Source organism: Heterodontus francisci, chromosome 34 (assembly GCF_036365525.1).
Source record: "Heterodontus francisci isolate sHetFra1 chromosome 34, sHetFra1.hap1, whole genome shotgun sequence".
In the NCBI taxonomy this organism is placed as follows: Eukaryota; Metazoa; Chordata; class Chondrichthyes; order Heterodontiformes; family Heterodontidae; genus Heterodontus; species Heterodontus francisci.
Window position 1 is genome coordinate 24,228,908 of NC_090404.1, and position 9,789 is coordinate 24,238,696.

Consider the following 9,789-nt stretch of genomic DNA (forward strand, 5'->3'; position numbering starts at 1 on the left):
AACCCAGCTTTCTTAAAGTTCACTTCTGGAGGCCTCATTTCCAAGTAACATTTGCACCACACAAGTGCCAGGCAACAAGGATCTCCAACAACAGAGAGTCTAACCATCTTCCCTTGACATTCAAGGGCATTACCACTGAATCCCCGACCATTAATATTCTGGCGGTTACTATTCACCAGAAATTTAAATGTACCAGTCATATAAATACTGTGACTACAAGAGCAGGTGAGAAGCTGGGAATTTGGTGGTGAGTAATTCACCTCCTGGCTCCACAAAGCCTGTCCAGCATCTACAAGGCACAAGTCAGAAGTGTGATGGAATACTCTCCACTTGCCTGGATGAGTGCAGCTCCAACAACACTCAAGAAGCTCAACAACATCCAAAACAAATCAGCCCACTTGATCAACAACTCAACCACCACCTGAAACATTCACTGCCTCCACCATCAACGCACAATGGCAGCAGTGTGTACCATATACAAGATGCGCGGCAGAAACACACCAAGACTCCTCCAACAGCACCGTCTGAGCCTGTGAACTCTACCACCTAGATGGACAAGAGCAACAGACGCATGGGGACATCATTACCAGTAAATTCCCCTCCAAGACATGCACCATACTGACTTGGAACTATATTGCTATTCCTTCATTGACACTGGGCCAAAATTCTGGAACTCCTTTCCAAACAGCATTGTGGATGTACCTACACCAGATGGACTGTGGCGCTTCAAGAAGGCGGCTCACCACCACTTCCTCAAGGGCAATTAGGGATGGGCAACATATGCTAGCATTGCCAGAGAGAGGGCGAAGCAGTGAGTGTAGAACTGAGCTCAGATAGAGTCAGCACCATCAGGGGAGGCGAGAGAGGGGAACCAGTGAGTGTAGAACTGAACCCTGCCATATTCAGCTGTTACGCTCACAGAAGGAGCAAGGATGAAAAATGAAGTGAACTGGAGCAGTTATGAAATATATAAAAAAATTGGTAAGTTAAACATTGCAGCAAACAAGATTGAGTAGGGGTCAGGTGACTCCCCTCCTGTAAATACACCTGGGCTGTTAGAGACCAAAACCCATCATCACATCTGGTCCAGCCCTGGGAAGACATTAAAATGGAAACAGGCAATTTAAAGCAAAGCGGCTCCTTTCTTTAAAAATTGAGTTATCAAAGACCCTGGCAGAGATGGAGACTGTGGCTTCAAAAGCCAAAATAATAGGTGTAACCTAACCCCCTGGCAACATGATGAGTATCTTGGGAGTGCTTTAAAAAAAAAACACGAAGGGGGTCTCTGTGCCTTTAAGACTGAGAGTTGTTTGTCTCTCTGTGAACAATGTGTGCGAGCTGCAAGCCTGTTCCTAAGCAACAGCAAGAGAGAGCGGTCACATGTCGTATCAGTTTGACTGTGTGTAAAGACTGGCTAGAACCACTTTGATCTGGCAGACCAGAGACGTGTGCTGTCTTGAAGGAAGGATTTGTCTCTGTCAGCAGAAAACCTATATCGGCCTGCAGGCTGTGATTTGCCTAAAGAGGAAAAGACCCCTGGAAAGGAATCTTTGCATTGTTGGAGGTGGAAAATTCCTTTTCTGCTTCCAGTCTCTAAGAAGTCTCTGCCTCGGGAGTGACTTTCTGTTGCTTTTTGTGTTTCTGGGAGTTCTGGAAACTCAGTAAAGTTTCTACTGTTAGATTGCTAATTCAAAGTCCAAATAAACCTGTTCCTATACTCCTTATTGAAAGATCTGTGTGACACCTGCTGCAGCCGAAGTGCCTTGAATACCTATCCATTACAGACTGTTCACCATAATCGCCTGGAGACTTCAAGTAGTATCAGACTATTCGACTCTGGGACATCCCACCAACCGGGAACATAACCTACCAAAACTTACAACCCAGTTATTTATTTATTCCCAAGAAACAGCTCTAACTTAAAACATCATTTTAAAACCAGTTAACCATTGGTTTTGAATGTGTGTGTGTCTGTGCATGAGGGTTAGGAGGAATAAGAAGTTATAAAGTCTTTTAAGACATAGATTTATCTCAATATTTTTAAAGATTTAGTTGATTAATAAATAGTTAATTTATTGTTGTTTAAAGATACCTGGTTTGGTGCATTTTATTCTGGGGTTAATAGTGTTTAATTTGGCTAATTTCCAGGAGGTGGGAAACTTTACTAATGTGTTATGATCTGTGGAGCAATGGAACTGAATTGACAGTGCATTACTCCCGCCTTGGTCATAACATGAGCCATCTTCAAACACCATTTATAACAATGGTGCACGTTCAAATACATTGCATGATCCCTGCAAAGGCGAGTATTCTTTGGTCACATGACTGAAACCAAACTAAGACTTTGTTCATAAAGAGAGAGACTGAAGGCCATACTTCCAGCCAGAGAAGCTGTGAGGCTGACCAGCTGAGCAAAAGTGCCCTGCCTGCAAAAACAGTTTCAAATCATCTTTGAACAATGGAGGCAGAGAGAAATTGCAAGGTGACTTTGAATTCCCCACCAGCGGAAGTAAACCAGAAGTCTGCAACACTTCCGCAAGTTCAAGACTAAAACATCCAGGCCTGCACCTTTGAAAAGACTTTCCTCTCGAGATAATTCAACAGGTTTTTGCAAACCACAAAAATCTTACATCACTTAGGACTTTAAATGTGTCTTACCTTTTCCTTTCTATCTATCCTTATGTTTGTTTATGTGTGTAAATGCGTGAGTGCATGAAGGTTGTGAACAATTCAGCTTTTGTGGGGAAAAAAAAGTTATTTTTCTTCCTTTAAACCTAAATGAAACCCTGTTGTTGGTCTGTTTATTTGACCCTTAAAACACTCGGGCTGAAACACTAGTTAACAAAAACACTCTCTGTGATCAGTCGGGAGGTGAAAAGTGGAAGCCAGCCACCTCATTTCCTACCTGTCTGTAACAGGGGACTGAGTGTAATGTATCGAGGTTTGCTGATGATACAGAGTTAGGTGGGAAAGTAAGCAGTGAGGAGGACACAAACAGGCTGCAGAGGGATATCGACAGGTTGGGTGATTGGGCGAGAACATGGCAGCTGGAATACAATGTGGCGAAATGTGAAGTCATCCACTTTGAAAGGAAAAAAAATGAAAAAAGTCAGTGCAGCTGTTACGAATGGTCAGACTGAGAAATGCTTGCAATCAGAGGGACCTGGTGTCCTTGTACATGAATTACAGAAAGTTAACATGCAGGTACAGCAAGCAATGAGAAAGGCAAATAGTATGTTAGCTTTTGTTACAAAGGAATTGGGGTATAAGAGTAAAGAAGTCTTACTACAATTATACAGGACATTGCTGAGGCCCCACCTGGAGAACTCTGTGCAGTTTTGATCTGCTTACCTAAGGAGGGACATACTTGAGGGAATGCAATGAAGATTCACTAATCTGGGTCCTGGGATGAGGCAATTGTTCTATTTATTCCCAAAATGTGAGCCTTGCTGGAAAGGCCAGGATTTATTTCCCATTGCTAGTTACCCTTGAGAAGGTGGTGGTGTGCCACTTCCTTGAATATAACTGAATGACTTGCCAGGCTGTTTCTTAGGGCAGTTCAGTCAACCACATTTCTGTGGGTCTGGAGTCACATATAGGCCAGATCGGGTAAGAATGGCAGATTTCCTTCTCTCAAGGGCATTAGCCAAACAATGAGTGTTTAGGACAATCCGGTAGTTTCATGGTCACCATTACTGATACTAGATTTTTTTTTTGTCCCAGAGTTATTTAATTAATTGAGTTTAAACCCCTGAACTGCCATGGTGGGATTTGAATTCATGTCTCTGCATCATTAGTCCAGGCCTCTGGATTACTAGTTCAGTAACATAACCACTATGCTCCAGCACCCCCACTATGTTCCATCTTCTCCAATTAGGAGAGACTGACTAGATGAGGCCTATATTCCCTGGAGTTTGGAAGAATGATAGGTGATATGACTGAAACATAGTAAATACTTAAGGAACTTGACAGGGTAGATGCTGAGAAAATGTTTCCCCTGTCTGGGGAATCTAGAACACCGGGTCACAGTCTCAGGATAAGGGGTCGGCCATTTAGGACTGAAATGAGGAGAAATTTCTTCACTGAAAGGGTTTTGAATCTTTGGAATTGTCTATCCCAGGGAGCTGTGGATGCTCAGTCGTTGAGTATATTTAAGACAGAGATTGATAGATTTTTGTGTACTGAGTGAATTAAGGGATATGGGGATAGTGCGGGAAGGTGGAGTTGAGGTAGAAGATCAGCCACGATCAGGGTGAATGGCAGAACAGGCTTGAAGGGCCAAATGGCCTCCTCCAGCTCCTATTTCTTATGTTCATTAAACCTCAGTCTGGTTCCTCTCAAGCTGCTGAGTGAGTGAATTAAATCTTTCTTGACAAATCACCAAGATACCAGACTACAAGTCATGGCCAAAACATCATTTATTGGTTACAAATCACAACTTAGTTAAATCTGGGCACACAGACACTTTATAAACATGTATAAACACAGAGAAATGTAATCAGAGTTATCCAACAGTTGAGCACTAATAGGGAGAGTATTTCACAAAACATGTAACAAATGCAGGGGTGAGAGTGGACAAAGTATAAAAGGTCTGAAAATTAGTGACCGAAGACAAAAAAAGTCTGATTTTTTTTTTGTGACAAGGAATCATGTAATTATAGCACTGTTATTGAAGCAAACTGGTTGAGTAATGGTAATTCTGTACAATTTTGCATATGTAATGAATAAAATTGCTCTGTACTCAATACAATTTCATGAGACTTTTTACCTGACAGCTGATAATTGGTTTGACAGAGCTTCATGTTCTCAATGTCCTGCTTCTGCCCATTTATAGCTTGTTCATGTAAAAGGTGTTCTGTGACGATGTGTCAACTTTAATGGAAAGCAACATATATAAACATACCAGATGGCATGTTCTGGTACCTTGGTAAGTGATGTGCACAAATCAGTAGGTATAGAAATTAATAAAAAGTAAACTTTTTGAGACATTGACAATTCTGAAACTTGGATATAAGTGGGATAATTGTTCTTATTTTGTGCTGTGATATAATCATCTGAATGAAGCAGAAATAAAAACCAGGTGGGGAGGATTGCATGCCAGTTATGCAGCCTGTCCAATTTGCTGTCCATTAACTTAAATGGTCATGAATATCACATACATTCTGTTAGGAGCATGTGATACTCCCGACCCAATTTTCTTTTAGACAATTTTTTTTTACCTTCAAGTGTAAAAGGGGAAAATAACCTTATTAACTTTAGCAAGTGTGGCGCCTCTATATATAGAATGCTCGTTTTTAAATATCATGACTTATGGTCGATTTTATAATTTAAAATAGTCACATTATAAAGATTCTAAACTAAAATAATCTTGTTTGCAGTACAGATCTTATAATAATCTTAATGAAAATGAATTAAAAATGTGCTTTTCCTTTTCAAAGGGTCCAAATCTTATGCAACATAAAAAAATTGTACCAGATCTTGCTAGCAATAGTGGAAAAGTAATGAGATTAGTGTTGTACCTCTAGGAAGCAAATCCTGCACACTGGGTGCCACTACCTGGTGGGAAGTCCTGCCCCATGTGCCCTAGGATTTGTGGGCCGAGAATCGGCCTGTTCAGTGACCTGAAGACCCATGGCAGAAACGCGCGACCTTGCGTAGACATCATCCTCGAATCGAAGGATGGCTAAAGATGACCTCGACAGTAACAAGTCTGAGGTTCTGTTGCATCATCCCCAAATCAGGCTCAAAAGTTTGGTAATGGCCCTGTGACAATGCAGCAGGTCCAATGGACAGCTGTATATCCCAACAGTGATGAACACTTCTGGTTTCTGTTCTACTGCCTCAATTGGTGCAGTGGCAGCTGCATTTAACAGCAAGGTGAGCTGAAAATCATAACTATTGTGTTGGCTTGGAGAAAGGCAGCACTCTGTATATACATATTCGTACATGTACAGAGTATTGTGCCATCAGGCTCAGAAACCCAGTGACCATTTATAGTGACTGCAGAGAGCTCACAGGATAGTTGTACTGTAGCCATTACACAGCACTTGTGGTGCAGGACAGTCTTTTCCAGATAATCTTAAGCAATGACAAACCAGAAACTGTAGAAAGATGGCCAGAGTTATACTCCTTGCCTTGCATCACTATGGTGCAAAAGACGGCTTCACACTGACTCAAGGTTTACAGTGTGACTGGGGCAGTAGACAGTGAAAGTGGAGATGAACAATGAATGGAATTCAGCCATACACCTGAGCAAACTGATAAGTGGAAATTCCAGATCACTTCAGTTGCTGCAAAGTACAGGACATATTCAGTTTATACAGCTCATGCTCACTGCAGGATATTCACATTCAGTAACCAGTTTGTGCAGAGTTTTCAGAAATTACTTCAGACACACACTGCTGTGTAAATGGAAGCAAGTTTCAAATTCCTATTGACAGACCAATGTTTTTGCTGCAGACCAACGACTTGCCAGCTACTGATCCTGCACCATTAATTTTAAACTATGTCAAATGAGCTGTGTCAGTTCTCAGGTGGTCTCTGCTAAGATATCCCATGAAGGCAAAAACAAACATTGGGAATTGGTCTGTGTTTACACACACCTCCTTTTTGGCCATTTACAGAAGATTGACACACTGAGGTTGTGAAGGAGTATCCAGTTCCATCCACTTGCTTTCCCGGTTGCAATTCATTTCCACCGAGGTGGAAGGCAATAAAAAATAAAGATGACTTAAAAACAGGTAAAAAGGCCACAGGGCAGCTTTGCGGTTTTCAGGCATTTAAATAAATGGGAACTGTCAGTTCCACTTTTTTTTTGAAGCCACTCTTTTGGTCAAGGTCGAAAAGGAAGAAGCCAATGGTGGATTTCTGAAAACTCAATGTCGAAATTCCACTATTTAGCAGACAGTTTTCATCCCTGTGATGCTTGTGAACTCACTGGTGTTTCAGCAGGTCCAATGACTGAGTGAATCCCTTCCCACACTCTGAGTAGGTGAATGGCCTCTCCCCAGTGTGAAGTTGCTGGTGTGTCAGCAGGTAAGATGACTGAGTGAATCTCTTCCCACACTCTGAGCAGGTGAATGGCCTCTCCCCAGTGTTAAGTTGCTGGTGTGTCAGCAGGTGGGATGACTGAGTGAATCTCTTCCCACACTTTGAACAGGTGAATGGCCTCTCCCCAGTGTGAAGTTGATGGTGTGTCAGCAGGTGGGATGACTGAGTGAATCTCTTCCCACACTTTGAACAGGTGAATGGCCTCTCCCCAGTGTGAACTCACTGGTGTTTCAGCAGGTCCAATGACTGAGTGAATCTCTTCCCACACTCTGAGCAGGTGAATGGCCTCTCCCCAGTGTGAAGTTGATGGTGTGTCAGCAGGTGGGATGACTGAGTGAATCTCTTCCCACACTTTGAACAGGTGAATGGCCTCTCCCCAGTGTGGACTTGCTGGTGTACAGTGCGATCAGAAGATTGGCTGGATGTCAGAGGGTTCATTGCTGAATGCAGTGAGTGCACCTGAATGGTCTCTCGTCAGTGTGAACACGTTGATGGATCATCAGTTCAGCTGAACATTTTCGCAATTGCCGCAGACTGGACATTTAAAAGATCTCTCATCAGTGTGAACTCGCTGATGTCTCAGCGGGGAGGATGATTGAGTGAATCCCTTCCCACACTCGGAGCATGTGATCAGTGTGTCCAGCCTGTGATTGCGTGGATGAGTTTCCAGCTCAACTAGATAATTCAATCCCTTTCCACAGTCCCTATATTTCTTTCCAGTGTGACTGCACTTGTGTTTCGACAGGCCAGATGATCGGCTGAAACCTCATCCACACACACAACACATGTACAGTTTCTCCCCACTGTAATCAGTGCTTTTTCCTTCCACGTTCAAAGTCCGGTGATATGCGGGTTACGATAAAATTGGGCAACTCCTTGAGATCCTGATCTGACATTTGCTTTGCATTTCACGGCTGCAATTCCTCCCCTTCTAAAACCCTGTGAAATTGATTTAAAACAGAAAATAAAGCATGAGAGAACCCACAAAAATACAAAGGCAGGTTGTGAAATGGAGCTGAATGAATCTGGTAATTTATGGGGCCCTCACTCGGAAAAAATGACCATGAAAGCTGCTGGATTGACGTACAACCCCAACTGGTTCACTAATGTCCTTCAGGGAAGGGAACTTGCCACTCAGTCTGGAAACACAACACTCTGCCCTCTATTGGAGGAGAGAGTGAAAGAGAGTCAGGGCGAGGTGGGAGGGGCAGGGAGAGGAGAGGGATTTTATATATCTACAACTCGACCAAAACTTTGACAGAACCTCACAAACCTTCAATTTCCATCATTTAGAAGGACCAGGGTAGCAGGAGTATGTGAAAACCATCGCCTGCAATTTCCCCTCCAAGTCACACACCATCCTGACTTTGAACTATATCGCTGTTCCTTCACTGTCGCTTTGTCAAAATCCTAGAACTCCCTTCCTAACAGCACAGTGGGTGTACCTACACCACATGGACTGCAGAAGGTCAAGAAGGTAGCTTACTACCACCTTCTAAAGAGCAGTTGGGGATGGGCAATAAATGCTGCCCTAGCCAGTGACGCCCACATCCTGTGAAAGAATTTTAAAAAAACAGAGAGTGATAGAATGGTGCAATGATTTAGGGATTGAATGTCAGAGCTTAGGACCCAGGCAACTGAAGCCAGGGTCAACAGTGGTGGTGTAATTAAAGTCAGTTTGTACATAAGTCCATGACTAAAGGATTGCAGAAATCTCAGATGGTTATAGGGCTGTGGGACGTTGCAGTAATAGGGATAACGAGGCCATGGAGAGATTTTAAAATACCTACACTCCAAGGTCTGCAGGGGTTCAAAAGGCAGCTCATCACCACCTTCTCAAGGGCAGTTAGGGATGGACAATAAATGTTGGCCTGGTCTGCGACGCCCAATTTTTGTAAGCAATAAAAAAGAAAATTTAAGAATCCAGGTGTTGCTGCAAGGGTAGCCCATTTAGATCAATCATATTGTGATGTGAATGTTGCATTGATCACCTATTCCTCCACCATACGGATATCCTGTCCAGATCAGCAGACCACTGAGACCGTTTGATGACATATGGAATGGGAGATGGAGTCGGCTACTTAGCCTTTGCACCACTGCATCATTCAATTAGATCATGGCTGAGTTTCAATCTTAACTTAACTTTTTCGGTGCTAGCTTGATATCCCTTAATTGCCTTAGTACTTCAAAAATCTATCGACCTCCCTTGAGAATATACTCAACGAATGAGCATCTCCAGCTCTCTGAGGTAGTGAATTCCAAAGATTCACAACCCTTTGAGCGAAGAAAGTTTTGCTTATCTCAGTCCTGAGTGGTCGACCCCTTATTCTGAGACTGTGACCCCGTGTTCTAGGTTCCCTAGCCAGGAGAAACATTTTCTCAGCATCTAGCCTGCCAAAGCAGTCATTAAACTCTCATTCTTCTAAACCCGAATGTAGACCCAGTCTACTTAATTTCTCCACATCGGACAATCCCGTCATCTCAGGAACCATTCATTGCACTGCCTCTAGGGCAAGTATGTCCTTCCTTGGATACAGAGACAACATTTACACACACTGCGCCAGGTGTGGCTTCAACAATGCCCTATATAATTGCACGACGCCACCTTGGTCTTAGAGTCATAGAGTCACAGAGTTATACAGCAAAGAAACAAGCCCTTTGGCCCACTGTGTTCATGCCAGCCATCAAGCACCTATCTATTCTAATCCCATTCTCCAGCACTTGGCCCGCAGCCTTGTA

The 9,789-nt window shown here is 43.0% G+C and overlaps 1 pseudogene; it reads right to left on the minus strand.

Annotated features, from left to right (window-relative positions):
* Nucleotides 1-6,011: 6,011 nt before the first annotated feature.
* On the minus strand, nt 6,012-7,488 carry LOC137348741 (zinc finger protein 154-like; annotated as a pseudogene).
* Nucleotides 7,489-9,789: the final 2,301 nt, after the last annotated feature.